At 38.6% G+C, this 18,121-nt stretch overlaps 1 pseudogene; it reads right to left on the minus strand.

The window, feature by feature from the left end:
• Window positions 1–16,402: 16,402 nt before the first annotated feature.
• Window positions 16,403–17,429, minus strand: LOC134758326 (histone-lysine N-methyltransferase SETMAR-like; annotated as a pseudogene).
• Between the last annotated feature and the right edge of the window lie 692 nt (window positions 17,430–18,121).

Here is an 18,121-nt window from a genome sequence, read left to right on the forward strand (position 1 = left end):
ATTTGAGGTAATTCTATGGGTATTATGGGTATAGAAGAAAGGAAATGTTACTTGCTCTTATGAGGAGTGAACCTATATATTCAACTATTTAACACTTCATCGAGACAAAGACCACAGAACTGCCAGGTACTTAGGAGGTCGTGCCACACAGTAGAAAGCACACTCGGACAGCTAAACTGGGAGTCAATTCCTGGCTATGTTTATGTGAAGCTGGACAAGCTACTTAATTTTTAAACTAACTCTCCTTTTTTAATTCATAAAAGCAGCAGAAACCTACTTCATTCCTTTGTAAAATGCCTACATGTAATAGGTACCATAAAATGGAGTATGCTAGCTCTACCAAGTTCTGATAGGCTAAGCTATTCAGACATTGATAGAAACAAGAAACCATTACCACACACAGTAAGTAGTGTACATTTTTAAAAGGCTACTTAAGCTTCATTCAAGAAAGGTCTTAATTCTCTAATTGTTTTTAAAGACCTGTTTTGTTTATTCTTTGGCAGCAAATAATTTAAAGTGTGCGCAGGAATGGCGGAGAGAAGGAGAAAAATGGAGCCAGGGAATGGAAGGGAGATACTCTTTAGGAATTAGTGGGTTCACTGACAAAGAGTATCTGTCTGTGGGTTACAGTCAGAGGGAGGAGAGCATAACTGACTGCCTGTTAAAGGAGACAGCAGAGGAAAGCCAGGAAAGCCAGGGAAGTATCCTTTGGTAGGCGTCAAGACATGGGGAGGTATTACAGCTCTTTAGCAGTCTTAGTAGTAACTATCTCATTACAGTGTGGGGAGAAGGTGCGTGACTCATTTTAAGTAAAAGAAGATAGTGCTTGATGTAGGGAGGATCACAGAGACAAAGATGTAATACTAAGTATTTCACTCAAAGAAACCATATTTTAAAAATCCCCAGCAAAGCCTTCCTTTCTTCCTGTTGAGAAAGTTGAATGAGCTGACAGTGATTCTGTGGAAAGGGGTATCACAGAGGGGACAAAGGTATTGCTAAACTCAAACTATAAACTCTATACTTCAAAAAAATATGTAAAATTAAAGTGTCTATTCATCATCTGGAACAAATCAGATACCTTCAGCAATTATTACACTTGATCTGATTATAAAGTTGACAAAAAGTGCATTTTAATGAAGCTCTCTTGTGATCACAATACCACAGTGCTGTTCAATAAATTATTCTCTACACTTTTCTAAAAGCTTGAAATACTTCAGATGTTTTTAAATAAAAAATAAGAAAAGGAATTGTAAACATTAAAGACACACATGGTCTTACAAGTTCAGATAATCCCACTGGGGCAGTGTTTAAGTAATTGATTTCGAGTAACTTTGGCCTCAAAGTGAAGCCGTACTGCTTTCCCAAGTAATCTGGGGACTGTATGGGAATGCAGATGGTGTGATGGAAAATTGTAAAGACTTCACCTAAAATGCTCTATTCTTTTATTTCACCTTGTTGACTGGAACAAAATAAATCTACATGTCTGTAATTCCAAGAAGCATCTGTTTCTTGTGGATACACAAGGTCTAAAAATGTATAACATATGTTTAAGTTGCACCAAGAAATATGACCACAGTAAACTCAAGTAAACCTCAAACATATCTACCTCAAATGGTTTGTGCCTGCATGTTTGCATGTAACGTGCCTAGGCGAGACCAAGTTTGCACCAGATATTATTAGCAGCATCATTTCTACTCGACTGGATTCTTGTTGTATTGTCATCTCTAGTTTTCTTAAGAGATTTAGGAGGGAGGATCTCATAGTCTGCACATAGTCAATGCTCTTTTCCTAACACAACTCCAACTCCAACCGAGATTTTCACTGTCTTACGTAGGTTTTTTTTGTGTGCTATTTTACTGACAATTTATAGCAACTTGTTTACTGAAATTCATCTGCTCTTTTCCCTCGCAAGTAACTCCTTGGTTCACCCGTTTCTACACCTCATAAGTGAGGAGTAATATTCACCACTGGCTGCATCATCAAAAAGTCATAATCAAAACCACGTTATTACAATGTGAGTTTTCTGTGTTAGTGAAATTTCCCAGCTTTATATAACCCAATGGATGTAATTTTTACATAACCTCACACTGGTACGGCTCATAGTTACTCTGCATGACCATAGTCATTTGCTTTTACACTACAGCTATATTTTACCTTTCCAGGAAGAAAACGTATTCCTTTTCAATCCCTGTATTATGAAAACCTCTCTGCTTTATTTTTTCAGAGGGAGTTCTTATCTCCCCAAACAATTGAATGCTATGGGCAGAGAAAGCATTCTAAACGCATTCTAGTAAAATCTTCTCTAATGTCAGATAAGATACTGGTTTGCAATTCAATTGAAATATATTTCCATGCTGTAGATATCAGGTTACTATTTAAATCTTTAACAGTAGCCACCCTTCATAATTTGGAACCAAAGAAAAAGCATTGTTTATTTAATTTGTTTTGGAATTATTTAGCAATTCCTGAAGCAGATTTTTAGGAATTCTTTTTTCTTTAGTATTGATCCTTTACCTACTTACTGAAAATTCTTGTTTGAGAGAGCTTCCAATAAGAGGTAGGCCTGCATTTTCTTTTTCTTCTCTCTACTTTCCACCCCTAAATGATTCTGGTTCTATACAGGACTGAAATTTTCCCCAAACATGAGGGCAGTTGACTTCACTTGTGCCACTTTAGGGAATGAAGAAAATGCTTAGTGGAAAATTAGTCTATTGCTGTTGTAAGAAACTACCATAAATTCAGCATTTTAAACCAATATAAATATTATATCACAAATCTATAGGTCAAAAGTCTGGGTGGCCTTGGCTGGGCTCTTTGCTCATGGTCTCACAAGGTCAGAATCAAGGTGTTAGCCAAGCAAACACTTATTAGGAGGTTGGGAGGAGAATCCTTCTCCAAGATCAATCAGGTTGTTGGCAGAATTTAGTTTCAATGCGGTTGAAAGACTGAGGTCCCTATTTCCTTGCTGACTGTCACCCAGGAATCATTCTGGAAAACCACTATGTTCCTTGGCTTATGGCCCCCTTCTTCCATCTTTAAAGCCAGAAATGCAATAGAGACATCATACTTTAAATCCCTATGTCTCCCCTCATCCCCATCTCTTCTACCTCTTCTGCTGCTGCATCTTGCTGACTACAGCAGGACAAATTTCTGTTTATGGGGGCTTATGTAACTGCTTAGGCCCACCTGGATAATCCAAGATAATTACCCTATTTTAAGATCCACACCTTAACCACATTGGCAAAGTCACTTTGGCTATGGGAGGTAATATATTCATTTCTGGGATTAGGGAGTGGAAGCTTTGAGGGGAGTGTTATTCTGCCAAACTGAGCAGAAGAGGTTTTTCTTTTTCTGTTAGTAGTGTGGGCATCAGGAAGACTTGAGAAAAACGGAATGTTTTCTTCTGCTACAAATGTAATTGCCCAGAAAAAAATACCAACTAGGTAAACTGGTGACTCTGAGGGTCCTGAGGAAATTCTTATGATGATGTTGAGAGATAGGAGTTCAGTTAGTTAGCACGTGCATTCCTGAAATCTAAATAATTTGATAGCGCTTTTTGTTAATAATACTTTTTGTAAAATACTACATTAAGACCTATCAGGCTCACTTTCCCAAGGCTTAAGAGGGATTTCAACCAATAGAAGTGTCTGAGGCCTTAGTAAGTGACTTGTATTCTTTGTTTAAGGGTATATTTATAATATTTTACAAAAAGTGATTTTTTTTGGTGTCACTTTTGGTACTGGAAGTGGGTGTTAGGTTGAAGTTTAAGAAAATATAAACTGGATTTGAAGATTATGGAAAGGAAACTCATATATACCGATCAGTTCTGCCCTCAACTCTTATAAGTTTCAAAATATATGCGTGTGGCCTGGGTGAAGAATACAACCGAATCAACGCATGGTGACTCTCATGTGGATTGGTTTTAGGTGGAGATGACACTCAACAAGCTGAGGGCCAGGAATTTGCCAGTTTTGAGGAGTTTTCTCAAACTGTGACCTCCCAGGCTTTATCTTCCCCTTGTCCTTCTCCCTAAGGCACAAGCCCTGCATAGAATGGACTAATGTTCGGGACCTAGGTTTTGACATTTTCATTGTTCGTACTTATATAACTTCCTTTTACCTGCTCCTACACTGAAAGCTAGGGACTTCCATTTATGCTTACGTTGAGATTCCCCTGGGCTTGGCCCACTGCAAATACCATTAGGAAATGGGACTAATGATTACATAGAACCTGCTATATATCATGCATTGTTAACATACATTATGGAACTTCATTTAGGTTTAAATGATCCTATGAAGCAATAAGAAAGGTATTTTTAATTTCCTCAAAATGAAATTGAGATACAGAGAGGATCAATGTCTTATCCAAAGTCACATAAATATCAAATGGAATTGGGGTGGTGATTTGAACCCAGAAATGTAAATGGCTATATGATTGCCTGGCACCCTTTCATCAGCAATATTAGAGCGAACTGCAAGCTTTAGGTAAAGAAGCCATTAAGGATGTTCCTCCTCTCATTCATAACTGATAAGTGAACTGATTACAGCAGATCTTTTCTTACTTAGTTCCTTAGACATGGGCCTCTAAGACACTTCTAAGGTTTTAAGCTTCTTTTTCTGTCCCAATGAATTTGAAGATATGATTTCAATTGAGTTATTTTCCTGGACACCTTTGGAACACTAGGGGTTAATTCACTTTTACTTTGTTTGCAAATCTTCCCTTAAGACAGTGAGCATGGGCATGGGCACCCCTCCCCCACAACACCCCTCCTCATTCCCCCAGAGAGAGGCCCAGCACCAGAGATTAACTGGGAGCTAAATGCAGGCTGGTGGCCAAACCAGAGTGATAAGCATCCTGATTTTGATGGAACACTTAAAAATCATTTTAACTTTTCCAGACCTAATCCAGTTAAAGGATGTGGGGGTGGGAGGCCTTCTTGTGGGTTATACAAATAACTTCACTCCAGTAACTCCTCTTAACCTAAGATTGAAGGGGCTGTGTGAATGAGGGGGAGGGGGGCCCCAAGTCTATCACGTGGCCTGCTTCTACTCTTCAACTGGGTGGTTTTTTATTTGTTTGTTTTGGTGGTTACACAACCTGGCTTATTACTGTCAGTCTATTAAAAAGTACCCCATTTTTCACAGAAGAGCTATGTGAGTGCAGGGCGTCCTGATTTACTGCACAATCTTTGGCTGCATAGTTAGGGTGCCATCTTACATTTGTCTTTCTGTTTATGTGGGGGCCATGATAAGAAGTGAGGCTGACAAACTCCAGGTCATTTCTGCAGATGAGGATCCTGAACAGGAAGCACTTTTTAGAGGCCTCCGTGACAAGAATTTTCTCAGAAATCTATACTGATTGCATAGTTTTAAGAAGTATTACTGGCTTTTGTTGCAGTGGGAATTGTGGGAATGGACTTTAGCTAATGATGTCTGAAAGCGCAAGGCAGCTCTGAAAATGAGAGATTGAAGAAGGTGAGAGACCCAAGCCCCTTTTTTTGCTTATTATCAAAGCTCTACCCATTACTAGCAGTTTGAGGAAAACTGTGAAATTCTTCACACAAAGGCAAAACCCAGGCATGATTATGGTAAAAGCAATACTAACAGTGCTTGGTATTCCCAAACTTTCACGGTGCCCATCATCAGCATGGGCATTTCTGAGATAATAGGTAAAGTGGAGAGAAGGATAGAAATGAATTTAGCTCCTGCACATTAGTGTATAGCCAAGAGGTTTGTGAGAATATTGAAGTGCTCCTGTTACAGCTAGTACATAGTTTCTATAGTGGGCCCTCTAAGTGCCTTCTCTAAGCATCCTGACCCTCCCACCACTGTGATTTTAGCCTGTACTGTTTTTAACTACTTTCAATATTGTCCCTGAAGGAGAAGGAAAGCCTTTTGGATTTCCTTGGGTGTTGACAGGGGTTTGGAAAGCAGAGTATAAACTTAATTCATCTAAACAAAAGAAAATGCGTGGATCTGGGCTATGCTGAGGACCACATATATAAAATGGGAATAATATAAAGCTCATAGGGTAGTTTTAAGGATGTTGTTTTTTTTCTGTTCAAAATGTACCAATCATCAGAGAGTTGGGGTGTGCAACACCTAGGTACCCCAGCACTGCATAGGACAAGCCATGGTTTCACAAGGGATTTACAGGACAGCCCTATCATCCTTCTTCCTATGTCTTAATGTTTAGCCCATTTTAAACCAATTCCATTTGGTTCAGATTACTCCATTACTCCCATCTTCCTCTTGGTGCTTATGTGTTTAGATCCACAAAGCCCTAACCCATTGCTCTACTTGATTACGTATTCTTTTTAGCGTTTCTTAAATCTTTCCTGTGCTTGAGCTTTCTCACCTCTTATGTTGGAAACTCCTTAGGATTGGGAGCATGAGGTTTCCTGAGGACTCCACCTGCCCTTGGCCATCAGGGTTGGTGACTGACAGAGTGGCCCATGCATTCTGCCTCGCCTGGACATGGTTCACCATTCTCTCCGCAGAGAGCATTGGGCAGAGGAGTAATATTGATCAGAGATAGCTACTGTGGAATATATACAAAAGCCAGGGCTCTGTCACTTCATTTAATCTCACATTACACTTGTGATGAAAGATACTGTTATTTCCACTTCATAGATGAGAAAACTGAGCCCTGAGAGGCTACATCAGTCATCCCAGGACAGACGGCAGTTTCTTTTATCTCCCAGTGTGATGCTCATTTGACTTTTATCTCACCATCCCTCTGTGACCTTGTTCTCAGACTGTCTAGATGGCAGCTTGTTACTGGAGTCAAAGCTCTAATGGGTGAAATTGCAATCAGTTGTTGGGACAGCACATAATCCATCATAATCTGATATTGATCACCTTATTACCTAGACTTTTCATTACACTTCTCCTCGAGAAGGGTAATGCTTAAAGCACAGAGATCATATGTCTAATGACACCCAGTGGGGGTGGTTCAGATAAGGAAAGATTTAAGGGTCTACCAGGAAACCCTCAGATCATGTTACATGTTACCAAATTATGGATTTGGGTAAAAGTAGAATTGATTGTGTCATGTGAGTAAGATTTTCGTAGCTGATTTTTCAACTCTCCAATAGACTGTCTTGCATGTACCAGGCTCAGAAGGGACACGGCACAGAGGATGCTGAGAGGCAGGGGAGGTGGTCAAGGAAGAGCTATGCAATGCTCAACTCCGAAGCCATGTGGTCTGATGGAGAAGGCAATCTGTGTTCAAATCTTAGCCAGGCCATCCTTTAGAAGTCAGATCTTGACAATCACTTCAAGCATCTGAGCCTCAGGTCTACTCATCTGTAAAATGAGAATAATAACAGCCACCAACTCCCTGGATTATATTGAGGATTTGATTAGGTAGTGTTTATGGAGCATGGCACGTGTTCTCTACATATCAGGTGGTTCCCTCTTACTCAACATTCCTTTATTCGTATTTAAAGGCAAAAATGGACTGACCAAATACTATGTGGTAAACAAATGAGAACCAAACTCAAGGGATGGGTATCATTTTCTTAAACATACACAGACACACACACAGACTATGTGACAGGATGGGAAGCTGAGAATCTAGATGAGATTTTTTCCAAGGATAACAAGCCCAGTGTGGGTTTGGATGCCAAAAAAAAAAAAAAAATGGTGACAATGCTACACTCTTCATTTTGGAGAGTCATGATGGCTAATGAGTCACCACTATGGTTATAGCTTTGCTTTGGGTAATGGAGATCTGCAGATATATCCAAGGGATCGAATTTTCCCTAATAATGTTGAAAAAAGATGCACAGATAAACTTGTTTCTCTATCACAAGCTGCAGCCTTCTCTGTTCAGCAAAGAAGAAATGGTAATGTTTGAGTCCAAAGCTGGCCTGCCCTCCAGACCTGGAAAGTGCCCTCCATTATAGAATTCTGCTTGAGGTAATAATTTACATAAAAGGAAAGAAGACTAAAATTTAGCTAAAAACAGCCACCCAAGTCCATCCCCCACCTCCGCTGCCATAAAGCTGATATAGCAACTGGGATTAAAATGTAACCTGAACCCAGAGAATTTTTGTAAATAAGATGAAAGCTGCCATTTAAGGTTTCTCAACGGCACCAACTGGATTAGACCTTCTCTTGAGATAGGAATCTTTTGACATTACCTGGGAACTGTATCTGCTTACTGGAAGGCACAGTTGATGCATGCAAAGTCAATTAAAAAGCTAAATGCATAAAAGACAGTGGCTCCACACGATTCATGCTATGCATTTTCCAGACAACCCTGGCTTTGTTTACTAGGGTTTTATGCAGAGTGGCAATGTGGGTAGTGATTTGAGACTGAAATCTGAAAGTCAAAAAATAAAAATAACCAAACTAATTCCTGACTGTAGAGCATCAGAGAAATTCTATACCTGCCATAGATATTTCGATAAATAATAATTTAATCTGACATAGGACTTTAAAAAAATAAAGCCCTTTATATTGACATTTGAGTATATGCATGTATGACTCGTGTGTGTGTGTGTGTGATGCCAAAATCTTAGGTTTTTACAACTTGTGTCATTTCTTGCAAACTGCATCTCTTTTTCAAAAATACTAGAGAATAATACTTTCATTGTCAGTGGAGCCAATGATGGGTGAACTGGGCTCACTTACACACTATGACTCAGGTCTGGTCAATCAACATCTAATATTCAGGAATGTAAAAGTTCTCTCAAAGTCATTAGAAGCCATAAAAATTTGCTGAAACTTCTGGGACTCAGGTAGGTATTCTTTTCCCTTAGGCATAAATCTGAAAGAATGTAAATTCTGGAGCTGCATTCATCATCTTGCCCTCAGGTGGAGCTTGTGGGCAAATAATACTAACAGCTAACCCTTACTGAGCACATGATAGGTGCTGGGCAGGGTTCTAAGGGCTTTATGTTTTTTAACTCATTCAGTCTTCATGACAACCTGTGAAGTATTTGCATGCTGCTGCTATTTCATGCCTGCTGCTCTCAGGCTCTGCTTGCTTTGTAAAGCTTGTGTGATGACAAGAAGAACACACACACAGAAACGAAGTCCTGGTGCCATTATTTGGGCTCTGCATTTAGCCATTCCTTAAACTAGCACTTAGAATTTTCCATTACATGAGAAAATAAATAGTTTTTCATGTAGGCATGTTTTGGTTGATTTTTATGTCACTTGTAACTAAAAAAGTCCTAAAGGACACAGACAGACGCCACCAACCCAAGCCTTTCAATGTGCAAATAAGGAAACCGGGGCTCACAGAATTTAAGTTACTGCTCAGAATGACACAGCTAGTTTAGGAGATGGGAACACAAGTTTCAGACTTGTAGTCAAATGTTCTTTTCCCTTTAACATTGATAACTAACCTTCATTGTGTACTCCTTATGTGACACACAGTTGTACACAACCATCCCCCTTTCCAGCTTCAGCAATCCTGAGAGGGTAAATGCAATTGGCTTCCCCATTTGACAGATAGGTAATCTGAGATTTAAGAGGATATATAACTTGCCTAATGTTACACAAGACCTAAGAGGAGGAGCTAGGGTCCAGACCTGGCTGTGTGGCCCGAAAGTCTGAGAGTTTACCGGGTGTTCCCAGCTTCCACCACAACACATTGCCAGCTATTGGTACCTATTTTCCGGACATAAAGCAACAGCCTGATATTGATTTTTTTTTTTTTTTTCAGACAGAGTTTCACACTTGTTGCCCAGGCTGGAGTGCAGTGGCATGATCTCGGCTCACTGCAACCTCCACCTTCCAGGTTCAAGCAATTCTCCTGCCTCAGCTTCCCTAGTAGCTGGGATTATAGGCGCACACCACCACACCTGGCTATTTTTTTTTAATTTTTATTATTTTTTTTAATTTTTAGTAGAGAAGGGGTTTCACCATGTTGGCCAGGCTGGTCTCGAATTCCTGACCTCAGGTGATCCACCTCCCAAAATCAATGGGGATATCTGGAAAAGTGTTCAACCCTTTTTGATCCTTTATTTTGCATCTAGCAGAATGGGCTTTACATTCTAGCCTAAAAGTTTAAAAATATTGAAATTCCATTAAAGTCATGCTGCTTTCCATTGATGCCTGGTAATAAGAATTAACATAGCCTTTTCTTCAAGATTTTACTTAACTTTGATTGATATTTTGAAAGAAGTTTCATGGTTCAGAGGAAAGCTGATGGTGCTGTTAGTCAGAATACATGAGCTTTAGTCTTGCCTTTCGGGGTTAATACTATTTTGATTTTAAGTTGTTCTTTAAATACTGAGACCTCAACTCTCCCCCCTGAACATTTAAAATGGTAAGTTAGTATAAGAGATTATATTTTACTAGAATTATTTTTATTTTTAATGCTTACATTGACATATACAAAGACCAATGCCTTATAATTGTTCATATAATTTCTTGTGAGTTGGGAAGCAGAGACATTACACAAAGAGGAGGCGAAAAAACATAGTTTTCTCTAGTTTAGTGAATTGTTAGAGCTCAGAGCCTAGCATGCAACTATGCTGACTTGATACAATAAGAATGAACATTATCATTTGACATTTGTCATTGGCACCAACTAGATTACAGCAATTCATCTGGCAGTAGATAATTTTTTCAGGAGTGGAGTCTGCCTTTTTCAAATATAACATGCAAGTAGAAAATTTCAAATGACAGAAGGAAAAACAAATTGGGACATGATCAAAATGTCATTGATTGGCAACCCTGAAAACTGTAGTTTTTCCTCTTCATTTGCACCAGAAGAGGGAAATACCCTCTACTGGTATCTTCTTCAGGCCAGGAGTTGCTGGCATCACCTCTTATTTCTGATCAGTTCGACAGAGGCTAAACTATGGACGTTACGGTAATATCAGTGTAGGTCTAAGTAGATGCATTTTTTCCTCTCTCCAGTCTGCTTCACTAACCAGCTCTCCAGCTGGCTTCCCTCCCCTCACATTTCACTAACCACACACCCACCTATGTGCACATACCCTTTGTCTCACATATACCAAACTGAGTGGCTAACACCTCTAGGGCTCAGAGCTAGTCACGAACATCTTTCTAATAGCATCATCACTGCTGTTGTGCTTGCTGTCATCATCATAGTCATCATCAGCACACCCGTCACCAGTATTATCTCTGATTTTTATATAGTAGTCCTTGGTAGTTTATGGTTTTTTTTCCATGAAATGCTCGCAACAAACTTGCATGGTGATATAGTTTGAATGCGTGTCCCTGCCCAAATCTCATATTGTAATGAGATTAATATCCCCAGTGTTGGAAGTGGGGCCTGGTGGGAGGTGACTGGATGATGAAGATAGATTTCTCATGAATGGTTTAGCACCATCCTCTTGGTGTTGTTCTCTTTATTATTATTATTATTATTATTATTATTATTTTATTTTTTTATTTTTATTTTTTTAGATGGAGTTTTGCTGTCGTTGCCTAGGCTGGAGTGCAACGGTGCGATCTCAGCTCACTGCAACCTCCGCCTCCCAGGTTCAAGCGATTCTCCTGTCTCGGCCTCCTGAATAGCTGGAATTATAGGTGTATGCCACCATGCCCAGCTAATTTTTTTTTTTTATCTTTTTAGTAGAGATGGGGTTTCACCATGTTGGTCAGGCTGGTCTCTAACTCCTGACCTCAGATGATCCGCCTGCCTTGGCCTCCCAAAGTGCTTGGATTACAGGCGTGAGCCACTGCACCCGGCTGGTGCTGTTCTTGTGGTAGTGAGTGAGTTCTCAAGAGATCTGGTTGTTTGAAAGTGTGTAGCACCTGCTCCCCTCTCTCTCTCTTGCTCCTGCTTTCTCCATGTGATGTGCCTGCTCCTTCTTTGCCTTCTGCCACTAGTAAAAGCTCCCTGAGGCTTCTGCAGAAGCTGAGAGTTGTTGGTGCCATGCTTCCTGTACAGCCTGCAGAACCATAAGCCAATTAAATTGCTTTAAAAAATTACTAGGTCTTGTGTATTTCTTTATACAATGCGAGAACAACCAAATACACATGATAAGGAGAGCAACTGGTATTATCACTGGTTTAATGCAAAGAGAAAAGACTTTCTAGTTAAAAGGCCTTAGCTTAAATTCTGGCTCAGCTCAATTAAGCTCAGCATATGTGGATGAAGCATCACTTCCCAACAAGAGCTGTACTTGGTCTTGGATTTCTTCAACCTAAAAAGTAGCTCACGTTGCCAGAGAGTACATGAACTGCCTCTCCTTCCCCTCACAATGCTAATGCTCTTTGTGGATAAATCGATGGTTCTCAATTTTATGTCTCAGAGTCTCAAGGTGTTTACACAGGTGGAAATAGGGTCTTCAAGTTATTGTCAATATTTCAAAATTATAACCTTTACCCTGGAAATTGAACCTGACCTTCAGAAAACATTGCACAGGCTAATGCAGGCATTTCTGAAGTGTTGGTTTTGCAGGGAGGCTTTCTATTTGACAGACTAAACAGCGCTTTGCTTACCACAGGACATAAATTCAGAGCTTTCTTTAACATGCCTGTCTAATCTTTTGCTGCTGTTCTATCCAGATCATTCAGTCCATGGTGCTAAACCTTCCCCAGGCAGCATTTTCCAGAACTGTCAAAAACTGTGGTGGTGTCATGAGCCTGTTTGCTGTATGCAAGCCACGTCATTCCCAATTTTGTTTTTTAGTTCCAACACAAATGTGTTTGCAGAACTGAATACTAACTCTCCAGGGCCTGCCAGGGGGTTCTATTTAGGGAAACTGAGAAGCTTCTGTAAACCGAGGTGTTGGATTAAAATTTTTCTTCAGAAGTCCACAAACATCCATTCTACAATTTCTCTCTAAGTGAATAGTATTTGAGTTGCAGCAGTCAGTGGCATGGGGGAGTGGTATAGAAGGGGATAGGGTGGGTATTTTGTCCAGGTTCAAATTGCAGGGCTGAGGCAAACACAGTGGCTGCCCTGGCTAGAAAACGGCCCTCACCTCACCCCAGGTCCCAGCCCCACCACAAACCTGAGCGAGCTCCAGCCACGGAATATGTGCTTATGAAAGTAGCTCACCTGCCCTTCTACTGGATCTCATACAATGGCTCAGCTCTTTGTTACAGATGGAAGGAAACAGCTTCTGTGAGATCAAGCATTTTAGTCTTTGGAATGAACAAATTATTTCTGCCATAATGAAGTAAATCTCTTGTCAACTTCTAGTCAGTGGTTCACATCACTTGGAATAAAATGTATCGGGGAAAAGGAGATTCACATTGAGAGTGGTATTATCATGCCAATCTCAGAGTACTTTAAAAAGTTCACATAAAGTCAGTACACACAAAGTAGGCTCAACAGTGACCCCGGAGGAACCTTTTTCTCCTCTCCTACTGCCTACGAAGTAACCTGCAGGAATGACCTCAGATGACTACCCAAAGGTTACTGACACCAGTACCTTCATCTGCCACTGCAATGCTCCTTGCAGAACAAGGTCCTAAGAATACTTGTATGGGAAGGCTGCCTGTGTCCCTAGAGCCTTGTGCAGTCTGATGACATTACTAGGCCCTTAATATAGACTGCCATACCACATTTAATGTTAAATCATTATTAGTTTGCTAAGGCTAAGGGTAATGGCCTCCAGCTTCATCCACAAACCTGCATATGTACCCCTGAACGTAAACTAAAAGTAAAAAAATAAAAAAATTATTCTTAGACTAAATGATAAACAATTTTCCAGGTGTCCAATCATTCCCTGTGTTGCTCTCATATGAAGCCAGAAAAAATAAAATTTGTTCTCATTTAAGTTTTTAGGATGTTGTTACTTTCATTTCTTTGATATACTGGAAAAATAGCTAGAAGAGAAGATTTAAAACGTTCACAACCCAAAGAAATGATAAATATTTAACATGATGAAGATCCTAAATACCCCAATTTGATCATTACATATTGTATGCATGTATCAAAATGTCACATGTACCCCATAAATATGTACAATAATTATGTCTAAATTAAAAAAGAATAAAGCAATACATACATTTTCATAAAAAATGGAATGAACGTCTTGTAAGGAAAATAGCACCCGTAATACCTTTTATTCTCCCTACCCCCAAAATCTTGATTGCATACTGAGATTTTTCTGTGTGATTACATTGGATATTAGAGCAATGTATTTAATATTTTTAATTGAATATTCAAATATAGAAAAATGCATAGTTGTAAGTATAAAGTTTAATGATTATGACAAACATATACAATTGTGTAATTAATACCCAAATCAACATACAGGATATTTCATCATTCCAGAAAGCCCCCTGTGCCTTATTCCAGCCCACTGTTCTGATTTCAATCATCATGAATAATTTTGCCTGTTCATGAACTTTATATAAATGGAATCATATACTATGTACCCTTCACTCTGCATGTTTCTGAGATTCATGTGCTATCAGTTGATTCCTTTTTATTACTAAGTGGTACTCCATTCTATGAATATACCATACTTTGTTTATGTATTTTTCTGTTAATTAATGTTTTAGTTGTTTCCAGTTTTTTGTTTTATGAGTAAAACTATTATAAATATTTGTATACAAGTCTTTATGTGGATATATATTTTAATTTATTCTGGGTTATGAGTGAAATTTCTGGGTCATAGAATAAGTACATTGTCCAAATTTGTAAGAAAATGTCAATACATTTTCTAGAGCATTCCACAATTTTTACAATCTCATCAGCAATTTCTAGAGTTTAATTGCTTCCCATGGTCTCCAATATTTGGTGTTTGGGCTTATTTGCCATCTTAGTAGGTATAAAGCGGTTTCTTAATTGGCATTTTTCTGATGATTAGTAATGCAGAACATTTTTTAAGTGTTTATTGAGTATTTGTATCTCTTTATATCTCTTCAATCTTTTGCTTAATATTTAAAACGTTGGTTTGTCTTTTCAATAATTGAATTTGTAGGAGCACTTTATATTCTGTAGTTATAAGTTATAGTTCAGATATATGTAATTGTAAATATTCCTCTCATTCTGTGTCTAGTATTTCAATCTTTTGAAAGATTTTTTTTTATAAGCAGAAAATTTTATAGATTTTGATGAAGTTAACTTTATCAGTGGATTGTCCTAGAGAAATCTTGGCCTAGTTAAGGCTTCAAAGATACCGTCCTATGTTTTTTCCTAAGTACGTCTTAAATTTAACAACAGACAGTCTAGAACTCAAGCCCAGAATATAGCCTCATCTAAAGGCTGAGATGTCCAATGAAGCGAACTTACAAAGAGAATCCTGAGGATTCAGTAGCTCTGTGGGTCCTGAGCATTGGAGTATCATCCTTCACAGCATGACAAGTGTGAGGAGTTTCAAGGCCTTAATTTTGGTGTTATTTTTGGAGATGATGTGGGTTTCTGTAGTTCTGGCTTTCTCTAGGATCAGAGTCATGCTTTGTAGCAAAGTCTGCCAAGCTAAACTTTTCTCTGGGTGAGAAAGCACGTGTTTACCCACGTGCAGAGCTGAGCGCCAGTGTCTTGCTGTAATTGCATCTGTAAAACCTCTTCCTCAAATATTACTCTTTGCCTCTGTGGAAAAACAGCATTTTTAGCAGAAAGGACAAGTGGGCAAAAGGTTTCTCCCGCACCACCAGAGGGGTAGCATTTAAAAATGGAAGTGGCTTGTGTAACCTACTTTTCCTTGGTTTTAAAATAACAGCTCACAGATTTGCATTTGTTTTTAGTTATTGGCCCTGTGACCCCTGCTTCTGTTTGACTTGATACATTCCATCTCGCCTTCCACAGGCAACCATTCAATCCTGAACTTTTCCTAATGTGTTTCATCAATCTAATTTTAGGTAAGTTACCAGTTTTCTACACTGGGAATTTTGCATTAAGAAGAAGAAAAGTATTTGTCAGTAGTATTTTATTCCTGGACCTCTCATTTTAAATTATTTTTATAGCTGTCTGATATAATTACTATGCATAATTAGGCAGTGTATAGAATATAATACAGAGGTCCTGGCAATTCCCTATAAAAGTGATTCTTTCCATTTTTTTGTTGTCATTCTGTAGCCAACTCTGAGTTAAAACACAACAAAAGATAAATCTTGTAGACTATCTATTTTGCCCACTTAAACACACGTTTACATATACAAATGTGTATGTGGCATGAATTTCATGAGAAAAAATAAAGGAAAAATCACTGTTTGAAAACAAAGAAATGACTAAGTAAATTGAGAATTATTTCCAGAAACACAAGAACAAGCATCATTACATTATTTTCATTGATGAGAAAAAGAATAGCTCCATACAAAGGTTTTAGGATCCCTAACAAAATTCTGGTGAATACATGACATGTAGATGGAAATCAATATGCATATACTATACAAACACTAAGTAGGCACATTTTTGTTACTTTTCCCAAAATATTAGGTTAGTGAAAAAGTAATTGCAGTTTTGGACTGTGAGGTTTAAATCATTACAACTAGGCTCAAATACATCTTTATTAATCAAAATAGGAATTACTACTATCAACATATTTTTTGCTAATGAGAAATAAGTTTGCTCATTCCTGTAGAATAAAAATCCATACTTTGTGATTCAGCAAACTTTTGGGAAGCATTTTCTGCATCCTGCTGGTTGTGAAAGCGTTTTTCCTGCAAAAAGTTGTTGAGATGCTTGAAGTGGTAGTCGGCTGGCAAGAGGTCAGGTGAATATGGTGGATGAGGCAAAACTTCGTAGCCCAATTGATTCAACTTTTGAAGAACTAGCTGTGCAACGTGCAGTCGGGCGTTGTCGTGGAGAGGAATTGGGCCCTTGGTGTTGACCAACGCCGGCTGCAGGCATTGCAGTTGTTGGTGCATCTCATCGATTTGCTGAGCAGACTTCTCAGATGTGATGGTTTCGCCAGGATTCAGAAAGTTCTAGTGGATCATATTGGCTGCAGACCACCAAACAGTGACCATGACCATTTTTTGGTGCAATTTTGGCTTTGGGAAGTACTTTGGAGCTTTGTCTAGGTCCAACCACTGAGCTAGTCATCGCTAGTTGTCATAAAAAATCCACTTTTCATCGCACATCACAATTCGATGGAGACATAGTTCCTTGTTGTCGTGTAGAATAAGAGAAGACAACACTTCAAAATGATATTTTTAATTTTTACTCAGCTCATGAGGCACCCACTTATCGAGCTTTTTCACCTTTCCAATTTTCTTCAAATGCTGAACAACTATAGAATGGTCGACCCTGAGTTCTCTGGCAATTTCTCCTGTTGTTGTAAGAGGATCAGCTTCAACGATTGCTCACAATTGGTCGTTGTCAACTTCCGATGGTTAGTCACTATGCTCCTTATCTTCAAGGATCTGCTCTCCTTCGCAAAACGTCTTAAACCACCACTACACTGTACATTCATTAGCAGTGCCTGGGCCAAATGGATAGTTGATGTTGCCAGCTGTCTCCTCTGCTTTGTGACCCATTTAGAACTGTGATAAGAAAATTGCTCAAATTTACTTTTTGTCTAACATTATTTCCATAGTCTAAAATAAATGTAAAATAAGTAGCAAGTAAGTCATTAGCAAAAAAAAGCAAGAAATGCACATTAAAATGATGTATAACATAACCACATTTATTAAGAATGTATTCCAATATCAGATGGCAAATTTCAACAATGCAAAAACTGCAATTATGCTTGCACCAACCTAATATAAGTGTTCATCAATTTTTTTAATTGCAAAAGTATTCGTGCATATTGTAACATTTCAAGCAATTCAGAAATACTTACAAAAACAGTGGCTCTTTTCCTCCGTAGTCCCACCCCTGAGGAAAATAATATCAATTGCCTGACTGTCTGTGTACATCCCTTTACATAAACATATAAAATCATGTACATGCATAATTTATCATATTTTGCTTTTTATTCAAAACATAAAGTGAATCATACTGCGTATTACCCCAAAATTTGTTTTTGTCATTTATTAATTCACAAAAGGCATTTTCTGGTTCAATATATATATATTTGAATTATTCCTTTTAATGGCAACATAAATGAATTTACTCACTGCATTAAGTCTGCTAGAGATGTCATAACAAAATATCCCAGACTAGGTGGTTTAAAGAGCATAAATTTATTTTCTGACAGTTCTAGAGGCTGGAAGTCTAAGATCAAGGTGCTGGTGGGGTTGGTTTCTGGTGAGGGCTCTCTTCTTGGCTTGCAAATGGCTAACTT

Source organism: Gorilla gorilla, chromosome 1 (assembly GCF_029281585.2).
Source record: "Gorilla gorilla gorilla isolate KB3781 chromosome 1, NHGRI_mGorGor1-v2.1_pri, whole genome shotgun sequence".
Lineage (NCBI taxonomy): Eukaryota > Metazoa > Chordata > Mammalia > Primates > Hominidae > Gorilla > Gorilla gorilla.